This window comes from Lytechinus variegatus, chromosome 13 (assembly GCF_018143015.1).
Source record: "Lytechinus variegatus isolate NC3 chromosome 13, Lvar_3.0, whole genome shotgun sequence".
Lineage (NCBI taxonomy): Eukaryota > Metazoa > Echinodermata > Echinoidea > Temnopleuroida > Toxopneustidae > Lytechinus > Lytechinus variegatus.
Genome location: NC_054752.1, coordinates 33,643,869 through 33,661,202, shown reverse-complemented (window position 1 = coordinate 33,661,202; position 17,334 = coordinate 33,643,869). Strand labels below are relative to the sequence as shown.

At 33.8% G+C, this 17,334-nt stretch overlaps 1 long non-coding RNA gene and 5 other non-coding genes across 6 annotated transcripts; all 6 read left to right on the top strand.

Moving 5' to 3' along the window:
* Positions 1–3,503: 3,503 nt before the first annotated feature.
* Positions 3,504–9,221, top strand: LOC121426519. The gene is made up of 4 exons (XR_005971609.1): positions 3,504–3,812; positions 5,081–5,719; positions 6,688–6,812; positions 8,182–9,221. It is a non-coding gene; the product is annotated as an uncharacterized LOC121426519 (long non-coding RNA).
* A 5,951-nt stretch (positions 9,222–15,172) lies between these two features.
* On the top strand, positions 15,173–15,244 carry TRNAD-GUC. The gene has a single exon. It is a non-coding gene; the product is annotated as a tRNA-Asp (tRNA).
* A 591-nt stretch (positions 15,245–15,835) lies between these two features.
* Positions 15,836–15,907, top strand: TRNAD-GUC. The gene has a single exon. It is a non-coding gene; the product is annotated as a tRNA-Asp (tRNA).
* A 220-nt stretch (positions 15,908–16,127) lies between these two features.
* TRNAD-GUC lies at positions 16,128–16,199 on the top strand. The gene has a single exon. It is a non-coding gene; the product is annotated as a tRNA-Asp (tRNA).
* Positions 16,200–16,274: 75 nt separating this feature from the next.
* On the top strand, positions 16,275–16,346 carry TRNAD-GUC. Its single transcript has one exon. It is a non-coding gene; the product is annotated as a tRNA-Asp (tRNA).
* Positions 16,347–17,216: 870 nt separating this feature from the next.
* On the top strand, positions 17,217–17,288 carry TRNAD-AUC. Its single transcript has one exon. It is a non-coding gene; the product is annotated as a tRNA-Asp (tRNA).
* Positions 17,289–17,334: the final 46 nt, after the last annotated feature.

Sequence of the window (17,334 nt, the reverse complement as noted above, 5' to 3'; positions counted from 1 at the left end):
AAAAAACATGGTGAGTGAAAAAAAAATATTCAAAAGTTAGGTACACATTTTAATGTCTATAGTCATGCAGATAATTTTCTTGGTAATGGTTTAAATCGAAGTTATGCCTACATAAAAGAAGATTAAACGGTCTGATTTTAAAGACTAAACCCTATAGAAATTCGTCATAAGCGATGAGATTGAAGAGTGGATGTTCAACTTCGCGTCCCTGAAAAATCATATTCATATCACGAAAAGGAAAAAGGGGAAACTATTGTGTATACCAGATCACCCCCACCCCCCTCCCCTTCTTTTGTTCAGAGAGTAAGATGCGGTCCCATGGAATAACCAGTGTAATAAAGCGGGCATAAATCAGGCTTCTCCTGGCGTGGTCATATATACGATTTCCGACCGGCTGCTTATGGGAGAGGCACGGGGAAGTGTCGGGGCGGAACGAGAAGAACATGCGTTCCCCCATTCAGCAACTCTCGCTAAAAAATACCTGCATTTATTTCTTGCAATACTAAAAATACTAGTCTTGACTCCTTAATTGTAGTTATACGTCTTCGTTAAAATACACAATTCCAAAGAAGTAGGGGTGATTCTGAGTTCTTATCTTTTTTGTACGCCATTATTTTCCCCGCTGATGATAAAATATATAATCATATAGGCCCAATAATTTAGTTGAATTGAACAATTTATTATAATTGGCCTATCCTTATTTTAGGTAGAATGAAAAGAGGGCATCAGATACTAGTTTGCTAGAAAAATAGTGCAAATATGAAAAGATCATAAATTTTGACGAAGAAAGTATTAATGATGCTAGTGTGCGTAGCTGATAGCTATGTAAACATGTTAATTTTTAGGAATATACAGGCCCTAATTATTATTATCTTTTTAGATTTGGATCTATACTTTATTGAAATTGTTATTAATTGTATATTATTTTATATTACTTATTAATTGTTATCAAATCCACAATTTGAAAAAAAATGCCTTCAGATTATTTCTTCGCATGGATTATTAAATTCAAAGAATTTATTAGAATCAGTGGAGCTGTGCTTTTAATCATTAATAAACTTGTGAGCCATAATAGCGTACTGGCCACAAGAAATAGTCACAAACTGACTCGAATCATATTTATTTGGACAATATTGTAATTAAAAGCATTATCGTTATTTTGAGGACATTACTCAACTTTGTTTAACGTTATCTCATTGATAATCAGTAGCAATATTTTGATTTTCTTCGCGAACGATTCATAAAATGTAGGAATATTGAACGAGATTTTGAGGTGTCTTTTAAGGCTTAATATTACGTCCCATACAGGATGGCTTTGTAAATGTCTTTACTGGCATCACCTGATTTAAAATTCATCCTTCTCAATAACATGCTAGAAACATTGAGCTTTCCTAAAAATACTATTCGTCTCTTTAAGACATACATAAATTAAGCTAATACAGAACATTTTAAAGAAATAAAAGAGAAAAAAATTACCTTGAGTATTTGTTATTTAGGAATGACCTGTAAATGTATTTATTCATTTGGTTACACTTCGTAATTCCGAAGGTTCGTCATTCCGAAACACGTAAATTGCCTATACCTCGATGTTCGTTAATCCGAAAACGTAAAAGGGTTCGTTAATCCGAACATTTGTGGCGTTATTCCGAAGGTTCGATAATCCGAAAACGAACTAAGGTTCGTTAGTCCGAAAAACGAAATAAGGTTCGTTGTCCCGAAGGTTCGTTAATCCGAAAAAGAAATAAGGTTCGTTTTTCCGAAGGTTCGTAAGTCCGAAATAACGTTTGTTAATCATTTCGTTTTCGGACTAACGAACCTTCGGAATTACGAACCTCATTTCGTTTTCGGAATTACGAACCTTCGGAATAACGAAGTTTCGGAATTACGAATGTATGCGATTTATTTCTCTATTTTGCACGGCAGTAGCAGACAAAGTCTGAATATCAAACCACATCATGGATAATAAATTCAACAGGAATACAAGACATTGTTAACCACAAACCACAAATCAGGATTGAAGCCTGTGGCAATATGTTATCGCAATCTTTGGTTTAAATATGATTTCTGTTCCCATGGTTATTGAGTTTATCTTGAATCAACGAATACATGTAAATGATTTAGAATAAATCCAGATCGGCTTTTCATATGAATCTAAAAACAACAATATTAACAAACCTTAACACGATGGCACTTGATTCACTCTCGATTTAAAAAAAAATTGTTTAAAAATTGTTCAAAATTGGTAGATTCTGTTCGTTCGAATGACATACATTTGTCCTTTTGACAGTGACTATAAATCATCAATGATATTATAATACCAAGTGATCCTTTCATATTTCAGTAGATTGTTATTAGGATTCAATTTGAATCCTAAATGTCATCTTTAAATCTCGGAGGATTTGATTTTTGAAAGATTTAGATTCAAATCAATAAGGTTTAAATCCAAAGTCAGTGGGTCGGGTGGTCATTGTCCACAGCCGATGATGGTTTATTTTAAAACCATGAAAGCAGAAGTGTTAAATTAGAACGTCAATAAAAAATCTCCAGTCGGCATGACGATCAACTTTCATGGTTATGATTGTGACAGTTCAGATGAGAAATATCAAATTTACGATTCGTTATTTTCATTTATTATTGATCAAGATTTTCAGTTTCATTATAAAAACTAAAAAACAATCTATTCAAATTTGTCTGTTTGTATAGATAGTATCCTAACCATAGCGAACACTCAATATATTTTTTTCTTTTTAAATACAAGCTTCTTCTCAAAATGATATTCTCTTCGTTTTAACGGCAGGGGCAATCTAACCTCTTTTTCTTTCCCTTAACAGAAATCATAATTATCAAGCGCCCCTCTGATATGAATTATATTTAAAAGTGGAAGACATTGTTTTAGAGTGTATACTTCATGTACTTCGAGGTATTGTTTAAAAGAGAGACAGAGAACAACATTTTTAACATCTATATTATCGGAGCTGTGTTTGAAGCTCCTTGATATTATAACGTCTTTCTACATTAACACGTTTAAAGCGCCTACAGACATTGAATAATGTTCTATATATGTAAATCAATTATGTTCTTTACTTCGCTTGTTTTTTTTTGGAAAGTTCAACTAATGAAGAAATTTTTGGCATTCATCCATAATGTTCGAACTTGAATATAAGTCGGGAAAATAAGGCAATCAGTGTGAATTCACTTATTCATGATGATGAGCCTTCGAAATCTTTGAACTCTCGTCAGCTTATATTAACTCATCAGCTTGTTCGTTGTTTTCACTTTCATGATGACATAAAAAGAAGCATGAACCCGTATTTACATTTTCAATCTATTTCCGATCCAAGTGGGATCATCTTCACAGGTAACTGCAGCCATACGTCATACTGGAATCCTTGCATCTGATTGGCTAAAGGAAGATTTCTCGCTGAAAAAAACACCGTCAATCAGTATCGTGAAACGCTGCACAGAAACTGAACGACTTGATCAAACTTCGGTGACCCATCAATTCGTCACCGTTTTTACGAACCGGCCTGGAAGCCAAAATCGATGAAAAAATATAAAATGACTTTTTTCAGTATTTCGACTCAATAGTCAAATATCTTTTATTTCACAAATTTGTAGGTCTTAAAACCATTTCGTTACGTCATTTTTGACGTCATGAGACGCTCTGGGTTCATGAGAATGGACGAATGCCGTTTTTACGAACCGGCTTGATACGCGCGCCGCAGCTAGCTCGCCGACTCGCATCGTCTGTTTGCTGAAACTTCGTTTTTACGATCTGGCCTGAGGCGTCAGCTTGTTCAAACTTGCATCAGGTAAGTTGTTTATTTTTCTTATTTAAAAAGGAAACATTTGGAGAAAAATAGCTGGTAGTTATCTTTTAATACTTGTGATCAAAATCAAACAATTTTCTGTTTAAAAATCATCAAAATAAGACGAAAATTAAACCACTTAAATAACTGACATTAAGTTTTTTTATAGTCCAGCCCCATGCGTACTAATCTGTGTTACTATTAAGCATCTAACGGTAGAATATGTGTCTACAGAGCTAAGCCTAGATCTACTTAGTCAGGAGACTTCTAAAGAGTAAGCCCATGTTAGTGAATGATTTTTACTCTTTAGAAGTCTCCTGACTAAGTAAGATCTACTTGCTGTTAGAATTATGCTGATCTAGACTCGATAGACGTCGACCTCTAGTTAGGGCTGCCAACATCGGATAAATACTAAAATAGTTTAGAGTGAGACTCCCATAGGCCAATGATATATTTTGGGGTCAAAATGAGTGAGATCAATAGAAACACATGCAAATGAACTAAATTTGAGAGTGAGAAAAGACCAAAATGAGTGAGTCTCACTCTAAATGAGTGAGAGTTTGCAGCCCTGGAACAGGAGATCCTGCGTCCAGAACTGAACCTTATGTAACCTTATGTAGGCCTATGTATTATTAACTGGCAATGATTCACACTAGATCTAGGCTACTCCACTCTGTAGGATAATAAATTCTAGGGAACATTGCCATTGCTTCGTGTCCAGAAAGAAAGCTGGCAGTGGTAGTAGATCTACATGTAGATTCTCGAACTTTAAGTTAAATCTAACAGTTAACATGGTTAAGTTAGACCTATTCACACTCAAGCACCGAGATATTTCATCAAAATTTTCACTTTAGATATAATTTGTGATAGATCTATCTAGACAGTCTAGACATTAACTAGATCTAATTTCACTCAAAAAAGTGCAGAACTAAAAAGAGAGAAAAAATTAAAGTCACTAGTCGTAGATTTAGAGATCTAAGTTAGACAGCTTACCCCGCCACAAGCTGTGTCGCCACTCGCCAACACAGCGTGTTACCGCGGGTGAATTCATCAACCCGTTCATGTGCTATTGTCACCTATGAGGTCCGTACATGTATATTCGGACCCCATTGGTACTTGGAGTGGGATAGTAGGCCTAAAGTTGTGCCTAACTGTCATTATTAGTCTAATGTGAGATCTACAGACTAAAGTTAGATAGCAAAGGAATAAATATATCTTCTAAATGCTAAGAGTTTAGGCCTAAATGCTTATAAATACTCTTTGTATTTCAGCTGGAAACTGTTGCTTTCAGGTAGACCAATGGGTGTCTCATCAAACCATACCTTCAAAAGCTAATTCGCTGTTCATCGTTTGGTGATTTCTAGAGTTGTGCGTGCCTCATTTTAATCTCGTGAGTATTTCATCAACAAAGATTTTGCCATTGTCTTTACTTCCATATTAATATTGCTGAATTTACATTGTACAATATCCTAAATACACTGGGGGGGGGTATGGATTTGAAAGGAAAATAATGTAAATTTCCTTTGAGAACAGAATTCAAACTCTCACTCAATGAAGAAATGACAGTCTTGTTTTTGAACATCTTTGGAATGTTTATCTGTGACAATACATAGCCTCATTATTAATAAATGTATTTAATAAATGAAGTAAATGATTAATTTATATACTATAATAGGATGATAATTTCATACTTAATTCATTAGAAAACTGATGCTACAGTGAGTAAGGTGCTTATAATATAAGTACTTTTCGTATTTCAGCTGGAACTGTTGCTTTCAGGTAGACCAATGGGTGCCTCATCAAACCATACCTTCGACAGTTAATTTGCTGTTCATTGTTAGGTGATTTCCAGAGGTGTTGCGTGTCTGATTTTAAGAGTGAACAGATTCTTACCTCTTCAAACGCATCTGGTGAGTATTTCATCAACAAAGATTTGGCTATTGTCTTTACTTCCACATCAATATGGGAGAATTGACATTGTACAATGTCCAAATTACACTTGGGGGAGGGGGGGGGGGTAGGGGTTTGAAAGGAAAATAATGTAAATTTCCTTTTGGAATAGAATTCAAACTCTCACTCGAAGAAATAACAGACTTGTTTTTGAACATTTTTTGTATGTTTATCTGTGATAATGCTTAGCACCTTTTTCCTTAGCCCTGTTCAGTTTCACACTGCATTGCTTAGCACTACAATAATCAGGCTAAACCTGCTTTTTAGCAGGGCTAGATAGTACAATATTCTTTACCATGCTAGCCTTCTTTCATAAAATGCAGTGGGAAACCAAAGTGGGCTAAGCTTAACCCCGGGGAATTGGTGGTGCTAAGGCCCCTCTTAGCCCCACCAATCTCCTCGTTTTTTTGTAGTATGCTATATAAAAAACATGTTTCTCTATCCGCTTTATAGTAGAGAAAAATATGTATAAAAATATAAACAAAAATAAGCCTGTTTAAGGCATGACTTATAAATTGATCATGCAAAGAAAAACATTTGCCAGTTACTTATCAATACTATATGGGAATAACAGTTCCTCTGATTACAAAATAAGTCCTCGTTCTTTGTAAAAGTAATCAATTGTATCCATTGTCGCACTGAAATCCAACAGCACCAATACCACTTCTGAGCTTTAGCATGAGCTGCCTTCCAGCACTCAGTGTATTCCTGCCGGGTACCCATTCGCCTCACCTGGATTGAGTGCAGCACAATGTGGGTTAATTTCTTGCTGAAGAAAAACATGCAATGGCTGGGATTCAAACCCATGACCTTCTGGTTGAGAGACGAGAGTCCGAATCACTACACCCCCAATGTTCCATGACTAAGTAATATTAGAAAGTTGCTGAAAAGTTGTCAAATTTTTTTTTTTTTTCATATTTCTTTTCAGTGGTGGACTGTTACTTTCTATTCCAATTGTTCATTCTACTGGGGACGAGATGCTCAGTGTCTGACTGTCTGGTGAAGGGCTACTACTGAAATTCCATAAATTGAAGCATTCCAGGAGTGAAAGATGTAAGTGATTTTATTTTGTACTCATTTGTGTTGATCAAGATTTTCTAAATTTGAGAACCATTAAACTAATCTTCACCAGAAGGATGTTGGCCGATTTGATGAAATCTGAACTGCTGTACTTTGGCAAAAGGAAGCAAGTTACAAAAGTATTATTTGTTGGAAATGAGCAACGTGTGTTGGTCATTTACATGGGCATCCATGCAATTTAACAGCATATTTTCTTCAATATCTTTCCATAGAACAATCATTTCTTCCCCAAATTTTGCCTGAATGTGCAGCAATACAAAGGATGTTTCAGAAACAACAATAACTCAAATTTGACTGATGTGTCACTTACTTCCTTTTGCCAAAGTTGGGCAGTGTAGTTTTCATAAGAAGTGGTAAGTACATGTATGTAGGTCATCCTGGAACACATGAAGATGGAAGAAGTGAAAGATTTAAAAGAGGGTCTTTTAGAACATCACACTGTATAGGGGAATAATGGCGGATTCTGAACAAATGTCTGTGGTGCATAATCAAGCTCTATTAAGTGTGAATAGCCCAGGCCATCCCGAGGAATCATTCATGCAAGTATTGATATTAAGTTTGAAGTTGTAGTCAACATATTGCAAAAATGAATCTTTGAAATGTTTTGTATTGACCTCAATTATCAAATGATGACAAAGGAATGAAGAATGATGGACGGAAGGTTTGGAATGGTTATATTTACCTTATTTTTTTATATAGAAATGTTAGTCTCCACACTTTATATACCGAATGTATATTAAGTTCCCCCTTCCCCCCAAAAAAGTGGCTTTCATTAATGTTTATATATAGGTCTAAGTACCTTTTGATAATAGAACATATCTATCTCTATTTGATTATCAGTAAAAATTTACAAACTTGATTTGTCAAGCTGTTCAGCTTATAAGGCAAAAAGAACAGTAAGTAGTAAAATAGAATTTAAAAAAATATTCATAATTATATTCAATTGTCAATTTATCAATATTGGCAACTTTGCTTGCATCCAAATTGAGCAAAACAAGTATTCTCCATTTTCATTACTATGCAAAATGGCGTAAATTAAATGCTGCAGAAATGGAAACCCCAAGCTCTCCCAAGGAAAGTACACAGACTTAATGACCCTCTGCATTGGTGAAACAGCAGTCATTGCTCATCCTGAATATCAGGCCTTCTATCGTATGCTGCCACACTAAGCACCTCAACTTGCTTAATGAGTTGTGATTTTTAATGTAACATGATTTTTAATGTAACTTTGAAATAATATATGTGTAGATAATGTTTTAATGACACATTGCACTGTATTGCTCTAAACAAGTAAATTCAATAATCTTTTGTTTCTTTTTTTTTTTTGCTTACTCAATTGCAGGTTTCAGAGATTTTTGGAGACTCCACTTTTGAAGATGAAGGAAAATCACAATCTCTTCTGATAAAGGTATACATTTCTTGTGGTTTGACTGAACTTGTTTTCCTTTGGGATATTGATAGAGAGATCTCAAGACAGTAAACATCAGTTTTCACAATAACTCTGATATTGTATTTACTGTCAAGAGCATGTGATAACTATTGTTGCTTCAGAGACCAAAGCTCAAAACACAATATATCAGTTCTTATTTGGACTGGTATATTGTATTGTCTGTAAAGAGCACGTGATATGGTCTAAAATGTTTTCATGGCAGAGAAGGACAGTTAGGTAGACCAAAGCTCAAAACAGAATACATGTATAACAGATTAACTGTGAATTTCTGTCAAGGGCAATTGGTAAATTCTTGTTGCATTTAGAGACCAAGAAGGACACTTTAGGTAGATCAAAGCTCAAAACAGAATACATGTATAACAGATTGCCTGTGAGATGGTATTTTCTGTCAAGGGCAATTGGTAAATTCTTTTTGCATTTAGACACCAAGAAGGACACTTTAGGTAGACCAAAGCTCAAAACAATACATGTACAACAGATTAACTGTGAGATTGTATTTTCTGGAAAATTAAAACAAAATACATGTATAACAGACTGTAAGATTGTATTTTCTGTCAAGACTGTAAGAAGTATTTTTTTGTCCAGAGCAAGTGTACAAATTTGTTAAATTTAGCAAATATGAAAGACTCCGATATTTAAACAATAGCTTAGATCAGAATACATATGTTGTTAGAAAGACTGTCAAAATGCAGTTTGCTTGAAGTGTGGGTTTTTGTTTTAACCTAATATGATGAAATAGCTACTTGATTTCCTAAACTGGTTTATGTTCTCATTTAGGAAAAATTGTCACAATTGCATATGTGTGTTGGGAAAAAATTCATGCAAATATTTTTATCGCATGTTTCTTTTCACAACAAATTTTGAAACTCAGGTTATGAAATAAGTGTCATTTTTACAATTAAAGTTTTGCAGACACAACTTGCTACAGATCTGATTTTCTTGTCATATTTTATTTGCAATCAAATCCACTGCAGTACAATTAACAGTCTTGATGTTGCTTGATTTTATTTATGGTGCTTTGAACAGATCGTAATATATTCATGCTTGAAATTCTATATATTATCCTCTGCCATGTACTTGCCAAATAGTATAATGACTACTCACGATCCGTCTTTCAAGACTAGTTTGCAATTCATGAAATATTTTCATTTGTTTTTATTTGTTAAACTCTGAGATTATCTATTATTGTTTTGTATTTATTTTAAAAAAAGCGTTGTTTGTTAGAAATGAAATTATGACCCTTTGGGTTTCATGTATTAATGGTCAGTTTGTCATTGCTAAAATGTTCATACTCTTCATTTAAAAATGTACATACTCTTCATTTAAAAATGTACAATAAAATTAAATATACATCTCTGTGAAAGGTCAATCTAACTGCTTTGACCAAAATCCAGTAGTTGTAATTTTCACACACAAGAAGTAAATTAAATTGGTGTACACGTCTGAAAGATTCTAAACTGGTTATTAAAAAGACATTTTTTCAATATGGAACCACTTTGGAACTTGATTTGAAAACAAAATAGAATAATGGGCATGCAAATCTTTCTGCTAAACTTATAATTTTGAGCAGACACTGTAACATTACAACACACACAAAAGAAAATGGCAGTAAGAGGCAAGAGATTTTTTAGATTACACAGAACATGGTGAGAACATTCTAGGACACCATCATGCATTTGTGTATTATGTACAATTTACTGTACATAGTGTGATCAATTTACTGTACATAGTGATGCATGGAGTTTGATTTATTTTTAAAAATGGTTAATGTTTTAAAATTAGTGTTTAATGTTTAAAAATGTTCAACTGGAAGCTTAGTAATAATATGTGTACATAAAATGGTTTATCTTTCACCTTCTTAAGTGAGTTTACAAAATAAATGGAAATGATTGTTGCCATTTTTGTATTTGAATAATCAAACCTGCAGTCGATTATTAAGATATTCATTAAACAGAAGAAAATAAACTTTTATCCAGGTAAGAGAAATAAAATCATAAATGTTTATACTGTATGCAAATAATAAAAGTGCATTTTGATAATATAGACTTATAAAACAAATTTATTGAAAAACAGGTTTTCAAATGCAGTACGCTGTCATACGTTGTACATTCAAATATGTACACAGATATATCCTTGTGTCAATGGCAATGAGGGTGATAATGTGGGGTGTTTTTCTTTGTTAGGCAGGGGCATTTTTAATCTAATTGATAAGATGTGTGTTTTATGTTTATATGAAGTGCTTCTTTTAATTTTCTTATAAGAATCTCAGTTATAAAACTTAACCAAATTGGTGAAATTTCCTGAAGTACATTTAATGTAAAGTTTGTATATAGGAGACTGAGGAATTAGTTAATGTTAAAGAAAATGAAGATGTACTTTTATATGTCTCATTGTGGATGTTGACATGGTTTTTGTAAATGCAGGTATATTATCTATATGAATTTTTAATGAGTATTTTCATTGTGTATCCTTTCTAACATTTGATATAATTGAAACAAATTTCTATGATCTTGTGTTGTCTATGTTTGGAATTTCAATTAAAGGTGTATTTTCATCTTTTATTCAAATGTTTTAGAATTTACTTGAATTTTCCTAATAGTAAATTTAGAAAGAAAAAAAAGATAGTTTAGTTGTTATGCATCACCAAAAGAGAGGGTGAATGAAATGGAGAGGGACACAGCAGTCAGGAAAAAGAGAGGGGATGATTATGAATAAGGTGATAAAGAGAGGGCAAATGAACAGGTAGAGGGTTGAGGAGGTAAAGAGGGGGCTATGAAGAGGAAGAGAGTTGTCCTGAAACAAAGGTTGACAGATGGATCAAGGGATATCAGGAAAAGAGGAAAGAGGGTGAGGGATAGGAAAAGACTGGGGTTATACAGGAGAAGAGGAGGGGAGCAGAAAACACAGGAATTGGGATGGGGAGTGATTGACCGTCGGGACAGAAAAGGAATGACTGGAATGAGAAAAAAAGAGGGGTGATAGAAATGATAATATGAGAGAATGGAAGAGAAGGATGTGAATAGGTGAGGAGAAAAGGGAGAAAACATCTACAGAGTCGAGAAAGGGGCATCTAAGTAAAGAGAGAAGAGCTACTGTCATGACTGTAGGGAATAAAAAAAATTGGGAGAAATTAGCGGGGGGGGGGGGTAGAGTTCTGAATTGAAATTAAGTTGAGATATAGGATATGCAGATGGAAGGCAGAGCACAAAGGAAACGTGTATATAATGCAGAATATGGAAAGGGTGATGGACATTTTGTCCAGGAATGGAACCATTGGCGGTGAAACGACATTTGCTCCTGCGACAATTGCTCCGGGTTTTATTTAGTCTAAGATATAGGGTTAGGGTAGCAATAGGGTTTTATGTTAGATTTAGGGTTAGGTTTATGATAGGGTATAGTGTTAAATCCAGGGTTGAAGTTAGTTATTCGATTAGTGTGTGGAATTTATAGCGGAACAATTGTCGCCGGAGCAAATGTCATGGAACCATTTGGTGTACTGTTTCAATCCAATTCATATTGGGAATTAAATACAAACAAAACCAGCCCCGGTTATTGGACAATATAGTTCATTTTGTGACAATCACCTGGAATGTATCATCTTCTAGTTAATACCCATCATAGTTGATAATGTACCATAATTATCTCAATTTTATTCTTGCCAATAAGGTTATATTGTACAATAACCGGGGCTGGTTTTGTTTGTATTTAATTCCCAATATGAATTGGATTGAAATAGTACACCGAATAGCCGCAAAAATGAGAAGTAGGTCTAATATTAATTTTGGAAAGGGTATTCAAAGCAACGCTTGGCGCGCGCTGCAATCTTTATTACACAAGCATATGACGAGCGCGTACGGTGCGTCGAGCGCGCATCATCCAGGCCGGTTCGTAAAAACGACATTTGTCACATTGCACTGTGAAGACGCGGCTCCGCACTGTGCGAAGCCAGTTCGTGGTAACGGGCTTCAGTGGGGATTTCAACTTTATCGTTTTTACGAACGGGCTTGGACGAATGAGGCATTATTATTCATTAACAAATGGGTTATATCGATAAAAAATCATATCACATACATTCTTTGATAGTGTTCTTTCCTGAAATCCAAAATTAACAGATATTATTTACTTTTACCCGATGAAAATAGCGAAGAAACAAAGTATAAACTTTAAACGCATTTATCTCGAAACTCATTCTATCCGCAAAATGGGCCTCCAGGCCGGTTCGTAAAAACGGTGTCGAATTGTATATCATAACTACTCAGTCCGTCTCCTCACGCACGCCTATCTCTGTTGTCATAGTAACACAATGACGTCATTTAACGGAGGTAGATATTTTTGGATAACGCCTCCGCAATATATGCCCGTGCCTGTGTAGTGTGTCGTTTTATACGTAATTGTTTCACACGTTCAGTACAATGGGATATAAGGATTTATTTTTGGTGTATGATAATAACTTCATTCTAATCCCTCAAGCGGGTTAGGTAAAGTAACTTATAAAGCACAAAATCCACTCTGTATAGTGTGCTCAAGTTTAAGGTGAATATATAGATAATTATGAATTAAATATAGAAATTGAAAAGGAAAACGAAAGAAAGCCTTCTTCCTTTAGTTTTAGATAAATTATGATAGAACAGAGTATTGTTTAAAGGACAAGTCCACCCCAACAAAAAGTTGATTTAAATAAAAAGAGAAAAATCCAACAAGCATAACACTGAAAAGTTAATCAAAATCGGATGTAAAATAAGAAAGTTATGACATTTTAAAGTTTCGCTTAATTTCACAAAACAGTTATATGGCTGGTATGCAAATGAGGAGACTTTGACGTCACCCAATCACTATTTCTTTTGTATCTTATACGAAATATTATAATTTTCTCCTCATTGTCAAGTGACACAACGGTTAATTCCTCCCTTGAACATGTGAATTTAGTATTGATTAGCAGTATGTGGTTCAGTCAAGTTGGTCCTTATTGTCAAATCTATAAAAAATATAAATATTGTATAATTCAAACAATAAAAACAAAAGAAATAGTGAGTGATGGACATTATCGACTGACTCACCTAGTTGTGCTTATCACTGTTTTGTGAAAAATAAGCGAAACTCTAAAATGTCATAACTTTTTTATTTTACATCCGAATTGATGACATTCTCAGCCCTAAGCTAGTTTGATTTTTCTCTATTTATTCAAGTCAGCATTTTCCTGGGGTGGACTTGACCTTTAATTTATGGAAGTATTAAACATGATGAATTGTAATTATATAGGATATAAATATTGTAACTTGAAACTCAATAATAAAAAAAAGAATCAACTATAATCATATATCAGGAATTTCATACCTTTGCTCCTTTTCAACATGAATTGAAAAGCCCAAATGTATTCGTGCTCTTGCCAGTGCTTTAATTAATCATTTTTTATGCTATTTGTGGAGATAATGATGATTATGATGATTTCTTTTTCGGATACTAAAGAAACAAAATTATGATGTACATTTCACGATTTATTTTCTTCTACAACTATTCTGTATTGATGCTTGGACAGTAATGGAGGATCAATAGCCGAGTGATATACATTATGTCTATTATAAATGCAGTCATTGAGAAATAGGGCCATGACAAAATTATTGATAGGTTTACTTTTTTATTACAAGTCGAGGCGTATTCGTAGTCACATAGCAAATTGCAAATCGATTTAAACGATTGAAGTTATATTTTTGTATCATCAATGATACATGGCATATATGGACAAGAAATACTGTAAAAGGGTTGGGAAATTATTATTCTTGGAGGGTATAAGAAAAAAATAGTAGGGAATAAGGAAACAAAATAAATAGGGAGATGAAAAAGAAGAGGAATAGGAGGAACAATACGAAGAAGAAATAGCAGCAGTAGAAAAAGATGAAGAAGAAGAAGAAAAAAGGAGAAGAATAAGAATTAAGAAGAAGAAGAAGAAGAACAAAAGATGTAGAAGAGGGGAAAAGAAGAAGAATAGAAATTCAAAATGAAGGAGTAGAAAGAAAAGCTTTTGAGCATCAACATATAATTATGAAAAACAAGAGGTGCATAAATCAATGTTGCTATTGTATGATCATTCTGACTGGTACTAAATTTGCTTATTGTGAACGACTTGATGTCGAGTAATAGAGTTTTTCATTTCGTTATGATAATTATGAATGGCAAAATAAATGGCATTTCACATTTTCATTTCATTTTTTCATTTCATTTATTGGTTTCTGCAACACTTTTTCATGAACATATTAACAAAGAAAATACAATAATAATATACATATAACTGACAAGCAAAACATACAAAAAAACAATTGCATTTTCTATTAAAACATCGATTATTAGAAGGTTGCAGGGGTTGCCACTATAAGCTAAGCTTGACTGCGTGGCAACCCCATTTGATTTCAATTTCGATAAGCAACGAGGGCGTTGCGGTGTTTCGTTAGTTCAGTTGATTGTGTACTGTAAATCCATAATTTTATTTCCATTTTAAAATAGTTTTTTGGTTTTAAAAGTAATTATGTAACTTTTTTTATTTTTTAATAGCAGCTGAAATTTATTTCAAAACAATCAAGACAAAAGCAATTTTACATCTTGATTAATGTTTTTAATGGCTTTTTCAATAGTTTCTGCATTCAAAATGAATTTAGAATTCATGAAAATAATCACAATGTGACATAATGAAGTATTTTACCAAGTAGTGTGATAATTTCATAACAGGAGCAATGATAAATATTTAGACATATTTTTTTAGCATGAATAAAGTATTGGAAATAATTTAATTGTATGGTGGCCTCAATGCCCAAATTAGGATCCATCTTTATAACATTCATGCACGGAACTAGAAACGTAAAGTCAGAGAATCTGTGAATAGATAACTCAATCCTTGGTAGTATAGTGGTAAGTATCTCCGCCTGTCACGCGGAAGACCGGGGTTCGATTCCCCGCCAAGGAGAGTATTTCTTTTTTGTTCATTTCTGCTATTTTTTGTTCATTAGAAATATTTTTTTACGTAAATTATTTAGAGTCTACAGAATGTTTACATCATTTGTTTTATATCACTCGATGATGGTCGAATGTCATTTATCCTCCTTTAAATAGAATGGAGACATAAATTGCCTTGAATACTGCGGTTTCTTCTTCATCCTGGTCAAAAGTAAGCTACTAAATACAGGTTCATCGCAGAATTGTAGATGGGAAATTAAATGAATTTACATATAAAAATGAAAGATTCATCGATGCAATGTGTAGACAGATTTAGAGACATATATAAATATAAATTTCTAATAAGATAAGTGTACAAAAAATTATGCGTAATAAATAGATGAAAATAATCATATATTGATTGAATTGTAATAAATAGATGAATGAATGGTTTGTAGGTTATTAATGAAAATCGCGTAATGATCCTTTCCATATTTACAGCTATTAATCTTTATAAATATTTCGAGAATCTTGGACACCTTCAGGCTTGAATGGTTATGATGACCCACATGCCAACAGGACATACATCAAAGCCAATCAATTGAATTTGTGTAAATATCTGTCCTTGGTAGTATAGTGGTAAGTATCTCCGCCTGTCACGCGGAAGACCGGGGTTCGATTCCCCGCCAAGGAGAACTTCTTTTTTTGTGTGTGTGTGCTTTCTTTCACATTTTTGTGTGTGCTTTCATTCAACATTTCTATAGAAAATGCTGGAACCTACAATTGGCCTTCTATTCTACCTAAAGGATGATTTTATTCTCCAAGTGAATGATTAAATAATATAAATAGGCCTGTATCGAGACTGTCCTTAAAATGGTTTCAAATAAAAATTGTGCAGATACATCTACTACCAATCCTTGGTAGTATAGTGGTGAGTATCTCCGCCTGTCACGCGGAAGACCGGGGTTCGATTCCCCGCCAAGGAGAACATTTTTTCTTCCCTTTTTCTTCATATTCTTATTCGGCATAATGCTTGAAGGGCGACCATAAATAATCACCAATCCTTGGTAGTATAGTGGTAAGTATCTCCGCCTGTCACGTGGAAGACCGGGGTTCGATTCCCCGCCAAGGAGAGTATTTCTTTTTTGTTCATTTCTGCTGTTTTTTCATTAGTAATATTTTTACATAAATTATTTAGAGTCTAGAATGTTTCCATCATTTGTTTTATATCATTCGATGATGGTCGAATGTCATTTATCCTCCTTTAAATAGAATGGAGACATAACTTGCCTTGAATACTGAAGTTTCTTCTTCATCCTGGTCAAAAGTAAGCTTCTAAATACAGGTTCATCGCAGAATTGTAGATGGGAAATTAAATGAATTTACATATAACAATGAAAGATTCATCGATGCAATGTGTAGACAGATTTAGGGAAATATGAATATAAATTTCTAATAAGATAAGTGTGCAAAAAATTATGCGTAATAAATAGATGAAAATAATCATATATTGATTGAATTGTAAAATATAGATGAATGAATGGTTTGTAGGTTATTAAGAAAATCGCGTATAAATGATCCTTTCCATATTTACAGCTATTAATCTTTACAAATATTTCGAGAATCTTGGATACCTTCAGGCTTGAATGATGATATTGACCCACATGCCAACAGGACATACATCAAAGCCAATCAATTCACACTCGTGTAAATATCAATCCTTGGTAGTATAGTGGTAAGGATCTCCGCCTGTCACCCGGAAGACCGGGGTTCGATTCCCCGCCAAGGAGAACATTTTTTTTTTTGCTTTCAGTTTCACATTTTGTTGTTGCTTTCTTTTAACATTTCTATAGAATATGATGGAACCTACAATAGGCCTTCTATTCTAACTAAAGGATGATTTTATTCTCCAAGTGAATGGTTAACTAATATAAATAGGCCTGTATCGAGACTGCCCTTAAAATGGTTTCAAATAAAAATTATGCGAATTTATCTTGTACCAATCCTTGATAGTATAGTGGTAAGTATCTCCGCCTATCACGCGGAAGACCGGGGTTCGATTCCCCGCCAAGGAGACCACTTTTTTGGGGCGTGTTTGATTCAATCAGGACTCAAGTCAGT